This window comes from Falco cherrug, chromosome 8 (assembly GCF_023634085.1).
Source record: "Falco cherrug isolate bFalChe1 chromosome 8, bFalChe1.pri, whole genome shotgun sequence".
Classification (NCBI taxonomy): domain Eukaryota; kingdom Metazoa; phylum Chordata; class Aves; order Falconiformes; family Falconidae; genus Falco; species Falco cherrug.
This window is the reverse complement of record NC_073704.1, coordinates 11,543,403-11,564,433: the sequence shown is the minus strand read 5'-3', so window position 1 is coordinate 11,564,433 and position 21,031 is coordinate 11,543,403. Positions and strand designations below refer to the sequence as shown.

Sequence of the window (21,031 nt, the reverse complement as noted above, 5' to 3'; positions counted from 1 at the left end):
GGCAGTGTCTATCTTCAGAACTTAAGCAGGGGGACTGTCTTGGGAAAAAAAAACCAACCAGCCAACCAAAATCAAAGGTGGTGAAGGAAGGAGGGGAAGAAAAAGATCCTTTTCTGTATTGAATTCCTGTTAAGACTGGTCAGTAGTGTGACTTTGGTATTGTCCTGCTCCAGCAAGTCACAATTTGCAGAAAATCAACCTTCATCCCTCCTGCCCTAACCACCGTGAGCATCATTTGCATTTAGGACAGGAGGAGGAAGGACTGTGGGGCTGCTGCAGTCACGTTTAAACAAGACTAAAGATCATCTACAAACCAGTCGGGCCATTGTAAAAGAAAATGCAAGTAACTGTAGTTGGTTAGGCACACTGAATAAAACAGCTTGAGGCTTGAGAAACTGATGTGGGGACACAGACACAACACGATTGCACGTAAGAAAATACATTCTTAGTTATTAAGTACACTTCACTAGCTGTGATTTTTAAATTCAGAGCAATGGAACAACTGCTATCCTTAAAGAGTAGAAAAATGGATTAAAGAAAATAAACACCTTCATGTGAAAGACTTTTTTTTTCCCCCCACCTTTCCAGCACATTGTACTATATAGGTACCGGTCGGGAAGTCAGGTGTTCCCAGGGCTTGTAGCACATCAATCACAGCACTGCTGTGGGAGCCTGCTGCCACATCTCCTGGGTGCCTGTGGCAATGGGTGCTTGGAGATTGTCCAACAGCAGTTGTGTGTTTACTGGCTATTGCTCGGGTGGTCTTGCTTTTAGGATTTTCCTCACTTTAGTGTTTCAGGTGTGGTTTTTGTCTTTTTAGGCTTCAGTCATGCAACTGGTGATCCTTGCAAAGCCCCAGTGATTTCATCCTGCTTACCCTGGTATCGGTTACAGTTTCTGTAAGTGGGAGAGGAGGAGGATGGAGGTGAAGGAGCAATCCACAAACTTTAAGTACCTTATGTGATGAGGCAATCCTACAGTGCTTAACGTAGAGTTCTCTACATGCTGTTACACAGAACTACCTGCATGAAGGCAGTTTTCTTCTAGATCTTTCACTGACAGCTCTGCAACGTGGGATGAGTAATTTAATTCCTTCCTTCAGACCTGACTACGTTACTCTGCTTTCTTACTTAGAAAATGTATGGAAAACCCCAAAACCTTCATGTATCTAGAGGCGATGAGGTAGATACATAAAATATATGCATTTATATAGTTATCTAAAACCTGTACGTGCCCTATATTGGCTTGAAAGTTAAGTGACTGGGTCAGTCACTTGCCGAGACTGGACCTAGATCTTGCAAAAAGATTGCAGTCTTCCCAGGGGATTTTCAGGTTGAAGGCATTGCCGTGAGAATGTGCCGTTGATGGGATAAGTCCAAAGAGCTAAGTGACAGTGCTTTGGTTTTTGGAGCAAGCAAAACACTGCAGTCTGTAGCATGCGAGGGCACTAGCCTAGCAAGTGCTTGTATAAGCAGAAATGGTGAATGCATTTACTGTGATACTTAAACCACCAGAAATGAGCATTTTAACTACCTAGAAATCACCATATGTAGAACTTGATATTAGGACCAAAGGTGTATTGCACAGCATATGTTAAATGAAACTCTTGCGGGCACCTTGAGTCTTGAAACTGCCAGGTGAACCGCTTCAAAGGGTAAATCCTAGTTGACTGTGTCAAGGCAGAGCAATCAGGGGGCTTGGGTTTTGTTGTTTCTTCGCCTAATAAAGACCCAATTGTTGATACTGAAGGCCAGAGAAGGAGAAATGCTCCTGGACTCTCAAGGCAGAGAACTCCTTACTACTTTTTTTTTTTTTTTTTTCAGCATTCCCTCACAAAGTTGAGATGTAACAACGGATCTTAGCACTTTAATATGCAGCTTTACCTTCCTGCTGATTGTCCTCTTTCTTGAATCATATAGCCTCACCATGGCATGGGATGAATTTGTGTACGTGTTTGTGTGCAGTCAGTTCTTGTAGGCTTGTCTGCATGCAAAGACAATACCATTTTTCCCCATACATGCCCTACGGGACTATGCACAATTAAACAAACATGCATTTTCTTTTTTATATCATCTAAGAAACTCTGATGTTTCCTTCATTCTTGGATCATGTCCCTCCTCTTCTTTCCAGTCTGTCTAGCTGTTAGGTCTGTAGAGATTTTGATGTTATGGGAGACTTCTTTGGTGTCCTATCGCTCTGATACGATGGTCTGTGTGGTCTCAGCCTTGACGTGCAAGTTCCCTTTTGCGAGAGAGCTCTCTCCCTGGGAAGGGGGTGGGGACTGGAGGTGATGTCTACAGGGGCAAATACTCAGCTCCTATAAACAACCTCTGTGCACAACCATATCCAAGAGGGAAACAGATGTGCTTCTGCTGGGGACATACCCCACATTGCCACTGGGTCTCTTCAGCTGGTAGCTGTCACTGCACTGTGCACCACAGCTGTGAAATCAGCTTGTGATGGATTCCTTAAATCAACTCTTGGGTCCTAGGCGCTCCTGATGTAACAGAATGATCCTCTTGTCTACTCTTTCCTTAAGGTCAGGGGAACACAGGATTAGATTAAAACAGGTTCTCACCCTCTTCCCCTGGTGTATCTTGTGGGAAGTGTGTGATGGTCTCAACAGAACTTGGTTCAAAGCCCTACTACTGAGAGCAAAGTAAAAACCTTGATCAGCTTTAGTGGGTTTTAGATTGGGCTTCTAAGGAGCCGCTTACTCCATGAGGAGAGCGCACTGGGCTAGTTTAGATGCTGGCATAAGGGCTGCTCTTGCTAGTGGGGACTCTTTTTGCTGAGGTCCGTAGGTGAGCACAGTGGCTCTTTGGGTTCCCTTCCACTGTGCAGGGAGGGAGAGGCAACCGCTCAGCCGGGAAGCTGGGGAGGAGGGCATGTCAAATGACAGCTCGTACAACGTGCGGAGGGACTTGTACCAAGTGGAGCTGAGATGGCATGACCTACTTGACTTAGAAGAACACTACACCTCCGCTGCAGTCTTGTTCTGAGAGAACAAGGAGTAAACATGCATTTTTTATCAGGTGACCTGTGAGGTAAGGATGAGGAAAGTTAATTGGAATTGTCACTGCAGAGCTTCTTGCCAGAGGCTGTCATTATGCTGAAAAGTGACATTAATCATGTTGGCAGGATGGGACAATTTATTGTTTAATATTAAACTACTAAGATTTACCTTCTTAGTTATTCAGTCATGTTTTGCTGGTAGAGCTTTGGCTTGCTTTAGTTCCTGAATTGCCATTTCCTCTAAAATGCTCGTGGCTGCTATGGATATACTTGTAATACAACCCTTACATCTAAAAAAACCTATATAAACATCCACGTTTTGCTGGTGGTGTCTATTTCTTGGTTGATCATCTTTAGTAAATTGGTGTAATGACATCCCATACGTTGCTGGTTAAGGTGTAGCTGTGGTGTGAATGTGGAGGTGTTTAGGTATGTGCTATGCTTATACAAATGAAGATGTTTTAATTCACATATCTACCTAATTGTAATGAATATGTAGGCAGTAATTGTGATGGACTTAGCTGAATGTTTAAGGGTAAGAATGGGGGGGGGGGGGGGGGGAGAAGTACTAAAAAGGCTGTTTAAATTATATTTCTTCCAAGTGGTTTAATAGCAGCACATGCGGCTGTGTGGGCTCAACCTTAAAAATTAAACTCACGTTGAAATGCTTTCATTTCCATATTCAGACAGATTTGTGTGGTTTTATTGACTGGTTGCAAACAGTACATTAAAGCATATGCCGTCAAAATTAGGGCACAGTTTCCTACAGTGTAGTTCCTTTCTGCATGTTATTTACTGTTTCCATCTACGGAAATCCCAGTGGCAGAAGTCTCTACATATGTTCTCCATAAACCCACAAAAGGGGTGTGTGTTGTAAAGAATGGGGCTCATTAATGATGTGAAAATGGTACAGACTTTTGAGATAGCTTTTAGCTTTCCTGTACATGTTTCGGGATTCAGAATGTGTTAGAAATTATTAGTTCCTATCCGGGCACCTTATCAGCTGTTGGAGAATGCTGGAAGTTGGATGAGGCTTTGAACTCATGGTGTCTGTAGGGCAGGCCACATTGAATATTCCCCCTTTTGCTTCCTTGTGAGCTCCTTTAATTGATGCCAGCCGATGCTGATTTCCTGTTGAACTGTCTCACTTTTGGAAATTATTTTCTGTCAGTTTGTTCTATTAATAATCAGTAGTAAAAAGTAATGTTATGGAAGCCACTTCTAGGACAGGGTCCTTTTGGCTCTGTTATAACCAACAAGATCTTTCCTTTGCAACTGATGTGATGGTGTTGGATGGGTAAAAAGGTAATTTGCACATCGTGCTTATCAGGACTGTCCTGTGGTACCAGGTGGAACGGCTGTGAGCAGCTTGGGAGGTCCATGGAGACATGCATCTTTCTGCTGCTCTGCTTTCACCTATGGATAGCAGGAGGGGAGCTGGGATGTAGCTGTCATCTGATACGTGGATGTGGGGAGGCAAATCTCATTCTCGGAGGGATCCATGAAGCCGTAGTTGCTCTCCTGCTAAGGCAGCTACCCTTTTGTGTCTGCATATGCTGCAATAGGAAAGAAGCCTTTTGTGCCCTTGTGGCTCTTAGTTTGCTGTTTCTGGAAGCCGAGACACACACTAGCCCTCACCATGCAAGGCATTGCCTCATGTGCAGCGTAGTTCAATTAGTTCTGATGATAAAATACCTTTTGCAAGATTTTGTCTGTAGGTGGTCAGATTAGGATGGATCATTTGTTTAACTAGTTACTCTATTTTCCTTAGGAATAATAAGATTGGAACAAGTAATTCACAACGTGCAGTTCATCCAAAAGAGTAAGTCCTCTCTTCCAAGCTCTTGAAGCATATGAACACCCATTAATCTCCTAGCACTAGAACAGCCACGTGGACTAGTGTTACTGAGACTGTTTCTTCATTGATTGTCCATCAACAACTGAAAATAGCTGAAGCAAATGTATTCCAAGTGCACAGATAAATACAGGAAATTGTTTTGTAGTAGTGTTTTCTTGCTTTAAACTGTTACTTTCATACCAAGTGTGTGCTCGGTCTTTATTTCCGCATTTCTTTGTTTCGTTTTCCTTGGAATTTGTGCTGGTCGGTTAAATCCTCCTCACCTATTCAAGGTGTTACTTGTGAAGCTGACTAAGGTATGCCATCTCCTATGTCCATCTGAATTGAAAATACCATGGCTAACTTTGCAGAGTAAACCACTGAAATACTAGAATAAAGCAAAGTCATTTTATGCAGTAATTACTGATACGTGAGGGGTCGGTTTCACCTAGCTCTGCAGTTGGCAAGTAGACGTTGTGTGACAGCAGGAGGATGTAGCCTAATTAAGACAAATTGATTATTTATTTTGTGACACCGAGCACATGTACTGGGTTACAGGAGATTTATTCTATCTTCTGTTTCCCAGACTTCATGGCCCCACGGTCACACGTGTTCAGGATGAGTTGTGTCCGTATTTACTTATGGTGGAGCCTGTTATTGGGACACCATATGTCTTTACAGAACTCAGACACACATTTTTGGTATGTTATTTTGGTGGCAGCTTCTCCTCTGTTTATGCCTTCATTTTTCCTGAGTGAAGAGCACCATGTTGTAGTTTTGCCTTTGTAAGTCAGATTGGGCTTAGCAGTTGTTTATAGGAAGCCTTTGAACCTCTCTGTCTCAGCCTTAATTTCTCTCTTCCACTCTCCCCATCATTAGACAGGGATGTGGCACAGCCTGAACGCTTGCATCTGGGCTCTTTGACCACAGGAGGGAAGACTGTAGCTTCCCTCAAGTAATTTTGGGCTAATGCCCCCGTGACTGGGGTATAGCAAGGACATAAAAGACCATGATAGTCAATAAGGAGAGCAAAATACTGCTTCATGAAAATATGCTCAGCCAAGAGGCAGTTCATTTTGAAAACAGTTTTAATTGGTTTGGAATGATTTGGGGTGAGCTACTTCACATGGCATATGTTTTCTAGGAAATGGGCCAGCTCAGTAATAAGGCTACCAGAAAACTGGCACTGTACATGTGGATGCAAGGGGCTTGAAGGAAGGAAACCTTAATAAAGGCTCATACTATCTTATCTGAATAACCTCAAGAGGGCTCAGTTCAGATGCCTCGTAGTTTCCAGGAATACTGACAGTTCTGCTACCATAACCAAGGTAATTGTACTGGTGATCAAACTTTGAGGTCTACCTCAATTAGCTTCTGCTTCAAGGCTGTTCCCTTGGCTGGTACAATCTAGGGTTGTGCCATGTAGGTCTCTGTGGCTGTTTTGAGTCAGGTCAGGTAACAACATACCTCTTTGGGCAGAGATATACTCGTGGCCAGGCAGGCGTAGAGAAGCACAAATGTGACTAAATTAGGTGCAATCATATTAATAAGGTACAGTTGTATTTTTCTGATATCTGATGATGTCATTATGAGATAGGGCATCATCCTTTTGTTGGCAGATCCAGCCCAGTCTTGTTCCCATAGTCTTATGACATCATCCCCACGATGCACTTAGAACTGAGGAGACCATCTCCCCAAAGGAGGGAGCGTGTGTGCTGGGTATCCTTTACCTGATATTCTCCCTCCTCACCCAGTTGGGTCCTCATCCAGCAGGAGAGAGAAAACATACCATGCCATGGCCAGACTGATGAGGAGATAGATATCCCTTCTTTCTGGTGGAGAAGCTGGTGTTTGGCAAAGTGTCCTAGTCCATGCCCAGAAGGAAAGATTGGAATAAGGAGCAGCTGTCCATTTGTAATAGCTAACAACAAGGTTTTCATTCTTTCCACACCTCCAATTTGGTTGTGCCTCCTCCAGTCTCCAGGCAACTTTTTCTGATCAATATGCAGCTGGAGGGTGGCCTTCAGCACCTGAAAGGAGAAGAGTGAGACTTCCACCAACAAGAGGAAGGAGGGACCAGACAAAGCTCCTTGCTGCTCCACTGCTCATTTCCTGTTTTTATGTATTTCCCCAATTCCTACAAAACTCAGAAATCTGTTTCTTAATGCCTGAGAATAAGAAGCGGTAGAGCACTGGAATTTCTTAGTTTGCATTCAAAATACCATGTCTTCTAATCATCTCAGAGCCACAGACATGAAAGCTCCTTCCAGAGAGATGTCACCAGAGGTCACACGTTTTCCTTTGAATGATGAGCGGTGCTTTTAAAGGAGCTTAAGATAAACTTCAGGCCTATGGCCCATATGATCTATTTACTGCAGCCCTTAGTTAAGCAGGAGCAGTGATTCTGTTATTAAAGCTTGGATTGAAACTCAGAAAATCTTGCGTGCACTTCCCTGATGCGCTATAGAGCCTGTGCATATTTTCAGGCAAGGCATTTTATTTTCCTTGGCCTCAATACATAATCTTTTTTTTTTTTTTATTATTAAAAAAGGCACAATACAACATAGTTCTTAAAACTATTTTCCTTGAAAATGAAGCCACAGATAATCCTCCAAAATCAGAGACAGGGAGCAGGCGGTAGCACAACAGCTGGGGAACAGGAGACGGGCTAGGGAAGACCAAAGGCAGGTAACCTTCCTGTTGTGTAACTTATATATGAACATATTCTGCACCGATGCTGAATTACAAGTTACTCATTTATTTCAGAGAGCCTCTGTGTCATACATACAGGTACATGGTAATAACTGCGGTTTCCTTTTCTGTCTTCTGTTTGTCTATATTGGGCTATAAACTTTTCAAAGACCAATGTCTTTTCTCAGTATGTGCACTGCCTACTGTAATGGGTCCCACTCTCAGGCAAAGCCTGCGTGCGTTAACAATGTACTTGGCATGTAGTTATAAACTAGAAATAAATAGGATCAGATCCTAGAAGGTTGTTGGTGTTTGCTCTTGTGATTACATCTGTGAGAACTGTGGGATACAGGACTTCAATTTTTTTTTTTTTTTTTAGCAGACTGCCTTGGAGTCTTTCAGGCCCTGTGGTTGAAAGGAAAAGTCTTCTTTTTCTCAGCGTTCAGGCGCCTTAGTCCCTGATCCTGACCTAGAAGACAGCTAGAAAAGCTTGAGCTGGTTTAGCTCCATAAGCTGCAGTGCGGGGCTGACTCTGTAAGTGAGATGGGGCTCATCCTGAGCTCAAGATGCACAAGGGTTGTACGAATTGGCTCCAGCAGCTGTTCTCCAGCAGCTCTGTGCTCCTGACAAACGGAACCCATGGCTATAACATCTGGCAGCACTGAGAGGTGTCTGGCTAATCATGTTGCTGGAATCTGATGGTATCTTCCACATGTACAGGAAGAGCAGCCTCTCAACTCTGGGAGCATGTGCAGGGCTTTCTGCCTCTCCACAACAGCCATGGAAGTTTCCTGTTCCTCTTGGCTCACCTTCCTTATGCTCTTCTAGCACAGATGTTCGCCCTCAGCAGAGCTCATGGCCTGACAGGCACTCAGCCAGGAGCAATCCCTGAAGTCTGGACCAAGGACTGTGAGTGTTGTCACATCCTCTTGCATGTGACATGATGGGCAGAACATGATTCTAGAGCTGAAAGGTAAGGCTTTTCCTTGTGGCATCATAGCATTTAGGTTGGAAAAGACCTTTGAGATGATTGATTCCAACCGTTAACCCAGCACTGCCAAGTCCATCTCTGAACCGTGCCCCTAAGCACTGCATCTACATGTTTTTTAAACACCTCCAGGGATGGTGATTCCACCGCCTCCCTGGGCAGCCTGTTCCAATGCTTCACCACCCTTTCAGTGAAGAAATTTTTCCCTAATATCCAATCTAAACCACCCCTGGCACAACTCGAGGCTGTTTCCTCTTGTCCTGTTGCTTGTTGTCTGAGAGGAGAGACCAACCCCCACCTGCCTATGGTTCATCCACTTCTCTTAAGGAGACCTAGTATCTTTCTACATCTGTAGAAATAGTTTTTAAACTGTAGGGTGGTTTTAAAATTTTAAATATCCCCCAAATAGAAATTACAATATTTTGTTACCAAATGCATCAATGCAGAGGTTGAGATTCTTATTGTGTTTTTTATTTCTATACACGAGTGTTTTTAAACAGCTTTCTGTTGCTCTGTAATGTTGTGTCTAGATCTGTGAATCCGTTTTTAAACGTGTGGATCAGGAATGTAAAGATCAGTATTTGCCAGGTGGGCAGAAGTGCTGGTCACTATATAATTGAGTTTTAGGACGTTGTATGCTATGTGTGACTCATTTGACGTGAGGTCTGAACTATGCTAAAGTGTCTGAAATCCTCTGTTACAGAAGGTTGCGGTCCTTCTGGTCAAGTGGGTCAGTAACCTTTGGTTTTCAGTCACTTTCTTTAATATTTGTTAAGGTATTTATGTAACACAGCTTAGTGTTTCAAGGAAGCTATTACGCACTTCTGATTAATGAGCTTCTGTTCTGAAAGTTCCCCAAGTTTTAGATGCTAGCTCTAAAGAAGAGACAAGTTCGCTAGGTAAATTAGGTAATAAAATACTTGGTTTTAAAATTGTTCCAACAGGTGTTTGGTGTTGGTGGCTTTGCTGTGACCTATCAAGTCTGTAATCTAAAGGTCAAAACACTATTTTTGACTTGTTCTTTCTTTATAAAAGTATTGCAATCAGTGTTCTTTTTTGTGGGGAAAAGCATGGCGCTGTGACTAACCAGTGCAGCCTGGTACTTATGTAGTCTCCAGCAAGTGAAGTACAGCTTTCAGTCTGCAAATCATTTCCTGAGATTGGTCAGCTTAGGAAAAAGCATTGTTATTTTAATGCATTTTGATACAATCAGAAGCATGTGGTGCCGAGAGAGAATAATAATTTTCTTTACAGGGATTTAGTTTCAAGAGGGTAGAAATCTGTATTTGCTCTGCTTTTCTTGTTGGCTTGCCATTGCTAAGTGTTTTCAGATGTGCCATACAGTTCTTTTTGAGGGAGGAAATAAGGCATCTAATGCTTTTGACTGTATTGCACCATGGTTTCTCATCTCCTTAGCACCACCTGCTTGCTTAATCCGTAAGCCAATTAAAGTACAATAATGGAAAACAGTTTTGAACTGCTCATAAATAAAGGGAATTATCAGAGAAAGGGTGATAGGAAATTGAGAGGAGGAACCATGAGCATTTTGCCCAGCACTATAATCTGTGTCTCCTGCGGTGCTGGCTATTAATGTTCATGGTGAATTTGTCTCATTTTGTCTGGTCACCGACACCAGGATTTTCAGAGGAGGGAAGGGGATATACCATGGGGATTTGAGAACACCAGGGCCCTTTGAACTTCCTCTGGTTTCTGTTTCACTGCTTCGTCTTGCACTAGTCTCATGTCACAATGTCATCAGCTGTTAATTAGTTCTCTCTTGGGAAATGTCAATATCAAACAGGATCTGAGGAATTGCGGTATCTACGTGGCAGAGACCCCCGCCTGCCCTGGGGCAGCTGCGGGCAAAGCCTGTGGTGAGATGCAGGGCTTCATCCTGGAGACTGTGAAGCCTCAACAGATCAGTGCTCCTCAGCCTATCTCAAACCTACTGCTCGAGCCAGGGCCTTTCACATTAACTGCATCCTAGCTGATGCTCAAAGCCTCCATAATTTGCAAAAAAATGCCTTTGGATTGGCTGATTCCTGGTCTTAAAAGCCAAGTCCCATGTTAGGTTAGTGGCGAGCAGTAACAGGCAGCGATGATCACTGCTTTGCCTGGTGATTCCTCTGCGTTACCCACGGTGGCCAGGAAGCACAGACTTCAGCACCCAGCATCGACCACCTGAGCTTTGTGAAGCAGTAGATGATGACAAATCTGCTGCAGCTAGAGGCGGTTGCTCCTACAGGCTCATCTTAGCTGAGCCAGATGGCTGTAAAAGAGGAGGCGGTACTGATTTCTGTAGGATTCCTAGACCCTCGACCCACAGGAAGTTTTCCCAAAATGCAGGAACCTCCACACAGCTTCTGGCTTCTGACAAAAGTAGTTACAAGTTAGCATTATTTTTTAATTATGTGGGAAAAAAGATGCCACAGTTCCTCATGAAACTGGGGTATAGTGGTCTCCCACTGCTGGCAGCTTCTCTAATTTTTTCAAACTTTGTGAAAGATGTAGGGTATTTTATGAAAGTAAGCAGAGTTATCGGGAGTGCTGTAAAAGGAAGATACTCCTGTTTTTACTGAAACCCTAAACTTTAATAAGGACACACAAGTGTGTATTCTTCATGGGCATGCTGGCCTCGGCTTGACCTCAGCTAGCCATCTGGATCCCTATTTCTTAATAACATATAGTCTGCTGAATTTGGCTTTTATGATTTATAGCTTAAGCTATTTAAATGCAGAACATTTGTTTCACAGGAACTATGTAATTTTCAAATAAACAAGTGCTTGGAATATATATTCCATTATGGGAGAGAGTTTTCACAGCAAACTCTTCTCCCAAATGAAGGCAGGTCAGTTTTTCCTGTCTTGTCTTTGGGGAAAGCACTTGTTTCCCCGAGTTAGGTTTGGATTTGATGTTGAAAAAGCTAGGAAGTTGAGCTAAATGGACTTTTTCTAATCAAACCTTTTTTTGTTAAATGAGAAAAATACTATTCATAAAATGAAAACTGTTCTTGCGAAAGGATTGGTTTCAGAACCTTCTCATTCCTGAAAATTTCTCCCCCTTTTTTAGACACCTTTAGACAAACAGGAGAAAAGAATAATTCAGTTTGGAATAGCTTGAATTTCTGAAGGAAAACTCAACTCAGAGGAAAAAAATAAAGTAAAACCCAGTTAAAACATTTGAGTTGACCCAGTCTGAAATATGCAGTTATGGGTTGCTTTGGGGTTAAAGGGTCGGTGTTTTTTGTTTGGTTGTTTTTTTTATATCTTGAGCTTGGATTGAGGAAACGTTTCAGAAACCTTGTGGGACCTGCCAAGGCAATCCCTGCCAGCTCTGGGCATTGGTGATGGGTGCAGCACCATGCCGAGCAGTACCGATCCACCTGGGGAATTTCCACCTGGCTGAGTGCAGCCCAGTAAGGAAACAATAACTCAGGTTTCCAAAGCAGTGTGACTGCCTCGCCTGGCACCTCAGCCCAGCTGAAAGTATTCGTGTTTCAGGAAGGCTGAGGGTGTGGGGTGCTGAGTCACCCTGGGCTTCTGCTGCGTCTGAAGCTGAGAGGGTCCCCATAGCGTGGATGACTCCCAGGAGCTGCCTATTTATTGGTACATGGAGAAGGCCAGTCCACAGTTTCTTTAGAAGCAAAAGAATCAGCATTAAAATCAGAATTAAATTAAAAATCTCTTTTAATTTAAAAGAGAGGGGATGAAAAAAGATACTGGTCAAGTGGGTAGCAGCAAGACTTGTGTCATTAGCTTTATTTATGGACGTTGTTTCATTCTAGCCCTGCTGCCTGTGTTCTGAGCAGAAAAAGCCCTGAAAATAAAGTAGGATTTGTCTCTCACAAGAGCAGACAGGCAGAATGGATCAATGAGAGGATGCGCTTGCAAGTGCCCACAACCCCCAAACACAGCTGAGCAGTGGGATGGCTGCTCCCGGCTGTCAGGCTGGCCCTTTGTGCCCGCATGTTATAGAGGTGGTAATGTTGATGCTGGTAAGCACTGAGCCTGGCTGGGAAGGTGGGTAATTGGCAGGAGGCTGCGTGGGACTGCATCCCCAGAGCCTGGGGAGGGTAAACGAGCTGGGGAGTGGGTGTTCATGGGCCCTGGGGAATGGGGAAGCCAGAGATTGCTGCTGCAAGTTGAGCTTCAGACTTTTTATGAATTGTATAAATGGAGGGTTACAGACTTGCTGAGTATGGTGGTCTGAACTTTGAGAAATTGTTTACACATCCATTTTGGAGAGAAGATTTGAGCCTGGCCTTGACAGCATCTCAGGGAGCACCCACAGTCTGTTTTGGAGCCTCTACCCCAGCTTGAAATTCTGGTTTATGACAGCCCTCTGCCCAATCCCAACATTATATTTCCAGCTTTGCTACCTGCATACAGTGAGGCAGCTGTGCCTGAATTGTTATCTGCTGAACCCACCCATGCTCCACTGCAAACAGGCAAGGGCTTGCATGTAACTGGGAGAAGAGGTTTTGCCCCTTTTCTTAATTTCTTTATTAGATACAAAGTATGAGGTTTTGTTTTTAGGGAATCCATGGAATGAGACTCTTAGGGACTGGAGAACTATCATACTTCAGTTTCTTCAGACTGTTTTCCTACTGTCACATCTCTGGGGACTGTGTGATGGTGGCACTTGTGGGGCCCCTGTTCCATCAGCATCACTGATCTTTGAAAGAAATTTGCATTTCTTACCAAATGCCTCATGTTAAGCAAATGTCATTTGAGTTTGCTGCTCTTAAGAGTTTAGCAAGGAAGAAGACGACAGGTGGACAGTGGAATGAGAGGAAAACCGGAGAAGGGGGTAAGCCTGGATGTGGATGTGCTGGTGCCAGCTGTGTTGAGGCTGAATATGTAACTGCTGGCGCGTCCTGTTTCACAGTGGAAATATCTCTTCCTGGCTGGTTCTGGTATCATATTTTCTCTGGCGGGGAGCGTTGCTCATTTACTTAAGTCATCAGCAGGTTACTAGTTTTCCACAAAGCAGGAACCAGGTGTATACTAAGAAAAATTTTATGGCAGGTGTGGCTGCTTCAGCAGTCCCCAGCCTGGGAGAGACAGTCTGCTTTTATGAGCATTGACATTGGTCAAGCAGAAAATCAAGTTCAGATTTGGGGATAGATGTTGTCTGAGTGAGGAGCTGAATTTTTTTCAAAGATTGTTACTTCTTACTGAACTACAGGAAGGCATGCATATATGCGGGTCTTTGTCTCCTTCCACTACAAGTGGCTTCATGCAGCGTGCAGTCCCTAGTCATCGTGTCTGGCTATTTGTGCAGTGGTTCTCCTACTCATGGCCTTCCCGACTGAGACACAAAACCTGGCAGCACTCGCTGTCGTGACTTGAGATGTTCCTTACATGATGTCTGTTCCACCTGTCTGTCCATGGTGGTCTCTCCCACTGTAGGGGCAGCAAGACAGACCATGTCACAGGGCTCCAGGTGACTCAAGTCACAGCTCAGAATGTTAGGTTGAGCTACTGATGTGATGAGTGTGAGCTGAAATTCAAGATGAATGATAAAGTCAAACAGCCAAGGCACACATGAAACTATTTTCCCCATCATGCTGGCTACTAGTCAGGGAATCTTCTGCAGCAGTGTCAAGCAGCTGGCCTCGGACAGCGGTGCCTTAACCATGACAGCTGCTGTGGTTAGACAGTGTCTATCCAGAGTAGGAAGACAGTGGTGATTCTGTCCTCAAGGGCTGCTGTCACCCCCTGTCCTCTCCTAAGTCACCTCTCGCTATACATTCTTGTTGCAGGCCCTGGTGAGGTCTCAGTCACGGTCTCTGGTTCCTCCAGTGAACTCCACCGTGGCACAGAAGGGAGGCTGGCCCTCACCAGGGTTGATGTTCAGTCTGTGGATGTCTTTTTGTGAAAGCGTCTGGCACCTCAGAGACTTCCCCAAAACCTCTGAAGCTGAATGATGGAGTTGGTTGCTGGGCTGTCCTGCTTAGCAGCTCCTGAGCCGGTGTGATGTGGCTGATAGTAGGTTGATGACAGTTTCTGGATGCTGTTCCTGGGGTGCCTGGCTGGGATGTGCAAGGGCTGGCAGCAAACATTTCTTGGGACTCCAGAGGTGCCTGGAGGAAATGATGACGGGGGATGTCTGGAAAATCCCCAGCAAAGCAAGCAAAAATCTTCCAGTTGTCAACTACTAAAATACTTTGCTTTACTTAATTCCACTTCACTCTGTGACAGGTGACTTGTGCATTCCAGATTGCTAATGGAGATAAGCAGTTTAGAGGTGATTTAAAAGATAAAAGGTTTAAAGTCTCTGGGAGCTTTTGCTTTGCAGTTGTAGGATGCATAGGAAGGCCATGTGTTAATGGGCTGTGTGTGAAATGGGTCTGTCAATATGATCATGAGGAAAGCAATGTGGTTCGTTCCAAAATAGTGCCAGTAAAACTTCCATAATTCGCCATGGTATGTGGTCAGTACTGCCCCACTGCTGCTTGGCTGCAATGCTCTAAACTGGGGAGAAGGAAGAAGCAGAAATGCAAAGTACAGTACTAAAATTTTTTGGGGGAAAAAAAAAAAAAGGCTAGGAATGTCTGCTAACCTGTACTGCATCACCTGTCATGTTTGCTCCCAGGTGGAGGTCTTCAGGCAATGTTTTTATGCCATTTGTATTTATCTTGGGCATCTCTGGTGGCACATATGCCACAACATTGGAGTCGTGCCTTCGAGGATGTGCTCTAGCCAATGTCTTCTGTGTCCCTTCATTGTTTAATCTGGTGCTTTCAGCCTTATTATCGCAAATATATCCATCTCAGTGTAAAACTGCAGCTTAAACTCAGTTACCATGGGTACCACACAATTTGCACAGCCTGCTCTCCACTCCTTAAAGTTAACTTTGGAGCATTTAAAATTAGAGATAACATACAGCCAGCTGATTACAGAAACCTGTGGACTAGCTTCAGGCTAATGTGGCTTCCCCATAACGGCCCCAGAGCAACCCCGAATCCTGAACCGTGGCGTTTCTCCTGGCATCATGTAGTTTGTGTTAATACGCATGCTGGGAAAAAGCTGCCCTGGGTTACTACAGGATTATGGAGTTATACAGTGTGTTACATCAGGGGCAATTCTGAGGATATGTGTTCAACCTTATTATTAGAAGCAGAGGCTGAGACACCTTGGTTTTCTCCCTGTCTCGGGGAGACAGTGCTCTGTGTGCTCTCTTACACACAGGAATTATCTCACTCTCCAAACCTGTAAAATGGGATTTAATCAGAACCATCTTCTGAAGTTTAATTAACACCCTTAAACTGTGTAATATCACACCCACTAGAACAGTAAACCCAACCCAAGCCAAAAAAAAAGTGACATATTTTTATTGTGTTATACTTTGCATTTCCATCACACCTCTGAAATACCAAGTTGACTTTTGTGGGTATAGGATGTACTGAGGAAATCTGTCTGCCTAATATATCCCAGGAAAATCTGCAGGATGAACAGAACTGGTGTGTTAGAGGATCCTCAAGCAAGAGAATGGAGCCAAGCTAATGCAGCAGCTCTTGCTTTCTAACGCCCTCTCATGTCCTCCTTCAGTTCTCGGGTGCAGAAGGGCCCCTTCCTGCCCCTTGAGACCCCCTGTAATGGTGAAAGACTCCTGCGCTGTCCTTTGGAAGGCAGTTGTTGCAGCTGCCTTGTCTGTTCACTTCTGCCCTGTGCATCGGCTGTATCTGTATTACAGTCCTGTATGCTCTAGGGAAAGGAAACCCCGTCTTTAACTTTAGACGAGATTCTGGAAAACAGAGCAGCAGAGAACTTAGCATGGAGAAACTACTGCTGCTTTCCCTCTGGGATGAATCTTCTACCACTCCGGTAGCACAGGACTCAGCAGTAGCAACCGAGAAAATGCCCTTGTTGCTGCTGGGTTGGAGCGTGTCCCCGGAGTTGCAGTGCAGGCAGCACAGACCTGCGGCTGGTCTGCAGTGTGTGCTTGCAGCAGGGTTGTCCAGATGCGCAGGGTCCTGCTCGCTCTGGGCAGCGCACCTGCAGCTTCCCTAAACCCATGCTTAGCAGAGCTGGAAGTGGCTCTGCCCAGCCATCGGTCTCATTGCAATGCTTTGTCCTGATGCTTTGTCCCAGCTGCTCAGGCCCTCTTCTTCCCTCCTCTCCTCCCTCAAATTATGTGAGATCTGAGGGAAAGACTCCTATACTGTTGGTTTGCAACAGCCTGGCTGTCAAGGCTTTTGTAAGGAGATGAAAGGCAATGGCTGATTTTCCCTGTTGATGGTGTCTGTCGCTCATGACTGAGTCAGAAAGCCCTCTGCGATCCTGGCGCATCCTGGCTTTATTCGCTGCAGGAGCTCTGCTTGGGAACAGCCTCGTTTCAACACGCACTTTTGGTTTTGCATCCATGAGCTTACTGAAGGCTACGGTTTGTTTTGGAAAGTGCTGTTAGTCCAAAGACAGATTAAATGCAGTATTTAATAAGACACATGTAGTATAGTACCCATGTTCTGAAGTCACTGGGGTTTTTTGTTGTTGTTCATTCAAAAAGGGGAAAGAATAAAAGGAAGAAATCTCAATCACTTCCTACAAACTTAGTAGTAGTGTTTGGCAAATTCCTGGCTACGAGAGGTAGCGGGGAATGTAAAGTAATGTCCCAAATGGAAAAACCTCCAGCTTCTGCTGGGAGCTCTGTGTGTGTGGTGCTGGACCAAAGTGTGGAAATATGTCTTCTGGTGTGTGATGTTAAGGTGAGGACAGTGTGCCCTAATAAGTGGAAGATTCCTTAGTCCCAGATCTTAAATACTTTCTCTTGGCTACCAACTTGCAGGGTTGCTGGTTTCTATTTCACTAAATGACTGTAGCAGACAGTCCGTGTCTAGAAAAGTCTCTAGTGATCTTGTCCTCTCCAGCATGTGAAGTTATAGTTTGTGTCCCTACAGTGGTTTAATGGGTATCTGAAATAGCTGAGGCTTCTTAAAGCAAATGGCAAAAACTGTGGTATGTTTGCTATGCCAGCATCTCATCAGCAAGTCTTGTAATGGCCCTTCTCCTGGAGGCCAGATTCTTCCGCAAATGAAGCCAGCCAGAGCCGCAGCCAAAGAGGGTGTCTTGGAGGAACTCAAAGTGACCTGAGCTCTTTCTGTTTTGCTGATGAACTGAGAAAAAAATAGGCTAGCAAGTCATTTTACAAGTCTCTTAAGCTATCATAAGAATTTATAGGAACTCATTATAGAATAAATTATAGATATAAAATAGCAGGTGGCACATCTTTCAGGCAGTATGCATTAAAATTCATCTTGACAAGACCAGGAAAACAGCCCCCAGACCTATCTTCACTGAGCAACTACAAAGGAAGTAAGTTGTGGTTAAGAGAAATTGAGTATTAATGACAGGTCTATGCCAGTAAATGCAGCAAAACGCCTCAAATGCCTCAGCAATAATTGTCATCAGAACAATTTCTTTCCCTGCTAGTTATAAAATCAGATACACTGTTAGAGACACCATTTGTAAAACCCAGACAGCATATATTTTCATCAAACGTAGCAATTGTCTCTGAGGTTCCAGAAACAAACCCCCTTGGGGTCTTAACTGGGCTGCTATACGCAAGCTGTGAAAACATTGATGTACTCGTTTTATCCTTTGCTTTCCTTGTCCTTCTCAGTTTCCTTTCTTTATTCCTTACTTTCTGGCAGCCACTAATGCAGCCAAGTTACTTCTGCGCCAAGAGGATGAGGAAACTGTTTCCTCCCAAGCCAACTATGCTGACATGGCTAACTTTGATTTCCCTAAATGATTGAGCACTGTCTCCTGTCTGCAGCGTATTTCAGACTCTAGTTACCCAGGATTCTTGGATGCTGAGAGCGCTTTTCATCTTTCCCAGCTCCTCCTCACAGCTAAAACCAAGCTGGACTCTGTCTTCTACCTTCACATGGGCTGTGAGCAGCTCCGACTAGCAGTAGCAGCCCCAAGATGCTTTTCTCCATGAACAGACTTCTCTCAACCTGTAGGGTTTTAAAAATTTCTTCTAACCTACTGAAAAATTTGATGTGGATGTTACAGTGCAAAGGAAATTTCTGTAGTCACCAGACAAGCAGTGGGAATGAAAAAGTATTGAGAGAAATCCAGTCATTTTGACACTGAAGCACTTTAATAGCTTTTAGAATAAATAAATATGTGATGGCAAGATCAGCACTGCTTGTTTTTTTGCAGCATTAAAACTTTTTCTAGATCAGCTGGATCGAAAGGGAACATTTCCTAAGAGTACTGCTGAGCCAGCTTTCAGAGGTAGGACATGTTCTAGGAGTGAGAAGAGTACTGGGTTATGTGCTGCCTCAAGCCCATTCAAACTGAGGGCGAACATTTTGGTGTGGGTTTTTCTCAGTCAGGGTGGCAGTGGACTCCTGATTCCCAAGTTGGGGCAGCATCCTACTGCAGTCCTTCCTCAATTTCTGGGCCATGTCTGCAGCAAGGGTAGGCTGCTGCCTTCTGCCGATAGTCAGCAATTTACACCAGCATAACCTGGTGACTGGATTGCCTCCTTTAGCTGCAGTGCTTTAAAAGGTATTTGCTATCCACATCAACGCCAGCGTAAATTGAGATATATTTGACCTTCATTCTGCAGCACTTTGGAAGACTGAATAATAAATGCATAGTGAATTCTGCCCTCCAGATATCAGATTCTTTTTCTTTGCATCCCTTTGAAAAATGTTTCTTATCTTATTTTAAGCCTCTGCTGCAGAGGGAAAAGCATGGGGGGTGTGGGAAATGGGAAGGAGGAGGAGCGTGTACCCTAAAAGGAAAAATCTATGTGGAATCGGGGCTAACGGGTCAGATACGTTTGCAGCCTTAGTGTTTGCAGACTAACGTGTATAGTGCACTGCTGGGCCAAACACTAAATGCTTAAAAGTATTTTGTGGCAATTCAGGTTTTTATCGTTGCTTGCATGCTGCTCTGGGGGATTATGTAGGAGAAGACAAGCTCCCAGACTGAAGAGTTTAAAGTCTTAAATGTGCAATTCTGCAGCCAGATCGGTGAAGCTAATAGAACTCTGCAAGGCAGAGTCAGGGTCTTGGGGGGATGGGCTGACCCCTCAGGATAACAGCACAGCTCCTTTCTGAGCGAGCAGCTTAGGAGAGGTCTGCACTTAGTCCTATAATTTTCATCACAGATAACTGTGCAGAACAGGTGTGGTATTGGGGAGGTCATACCCGGAGTCTTTTAAACAGCCCCCAAAATGAAAGAAAGGGAAACGGCTGTAACAGATTTTTATTTTTTTTTAATTGGATAAAATATATAGCTCTATCGGGCCAGTTGTTTTTGCATGTTTAATAGGAGGAGAAGCAGAAGCAGGTGCACATTAATGAAGAACAGTTAACAAATACCTCGTACACGAAAGGGAGTCTTAGTCCTCTGTTGTACATATGTATGTATATGCACAGTGGGGTTTTTCTATCAGTTTTTATGTTTAACCAAAACACACAAACATGTTTGTTTAACAAAATGAAGGAAACGCAATCCCTAATATATGCAACAGGACAGTAGGATGCAGTCAGTGATGTGTTCTACTCATAGGTGAATGGCAGAGCCAGGATAAGCAGGTATCCTTACCAATTTTACACTAGGTTGCAGTGTATTCAGTTTAGAGCTGTCTAGACCTGTGTTAGTCTGCATCAACAGAAAATCTGTACAATGTACCTAAGTGAAAGTAAATGTATGCTAAATGCACTTAGGAGTCTGTATTTGTGAACAGGACTTCCGCAAGGTTTCTTCATGGTGATAAGCTCGCATGATCTGATAAAGGTTTCCATATCCAAGATTGAAGGGTCTCCTAATGGCAGCTTCCCATTAGGAGTGGAAAAAAACTCATCTCTTTTGTGCCCTGTCTCTTGGGAAAGGTGACGCTTGGACTGGCCAAGGCGCTGTCCCCTGCTGTCCTGGCTTTTGGACATTGACAGGCCAGAGTCTCCCTTTTCTAAAGGCTGTGCCAGTTTTAATGAATTCCTTATTGGGACAGGTTCTTCAGGGATTTCTGTCTGAAGCAAGAGGGTTAGAGAGAAAAACAAAAAGAAACCCATCCTAACACATTCTGCACTGTGATTATTAAAGATGCTTATGGGAAGTGGAAAAACCCATTCATGTATGTGGTGCCAGGTTCTGACCAGGCACTTAAATGTTAACTTCTTGCTTTCTAGATAACTGTCCCAAACGTGGAGCTGTTGGCTGCTCTGTGTGACCAGGTGTCTCCTCTGTTTCCTAAGGGAAGAATCTTTGAAACATCTCCCTTACTTCCTGGTCGGCAAGAGGTAGAAGTGCTGATGACAGCCTGTCTTCAGCAAATTCCTGGGGCAGCAAAACTGATTTCCATTTCTGGCATCTGTATTTGGATTGTCTGGTATTTTTTGTATTCTACTGCCAGCTAAAATCACATTTATTGCAGTAGAACTTTAGCAGAAAGGTGATCGATGTTTCAGTTCAAACTATTAGAGTGCACGTTCAATGGTGCTAGTAGACCATGTGAAAGTACACAGCAGGTTTTTT

General features: G+C 44.0%; 1 protein-coding gene across 40 annotated transcripts in view; it reads left to right on the top strand.

The window, feature by feature from the left end:
- MAP2 (microtubule associated protein 2) overlaps nucleotides 1–21,031 on the top strand; it is a 235,163-nt gene that overhangs the window by 108,727 nt on the left and 105,405 nt on the right. The window lies entirely within an intron of this gene.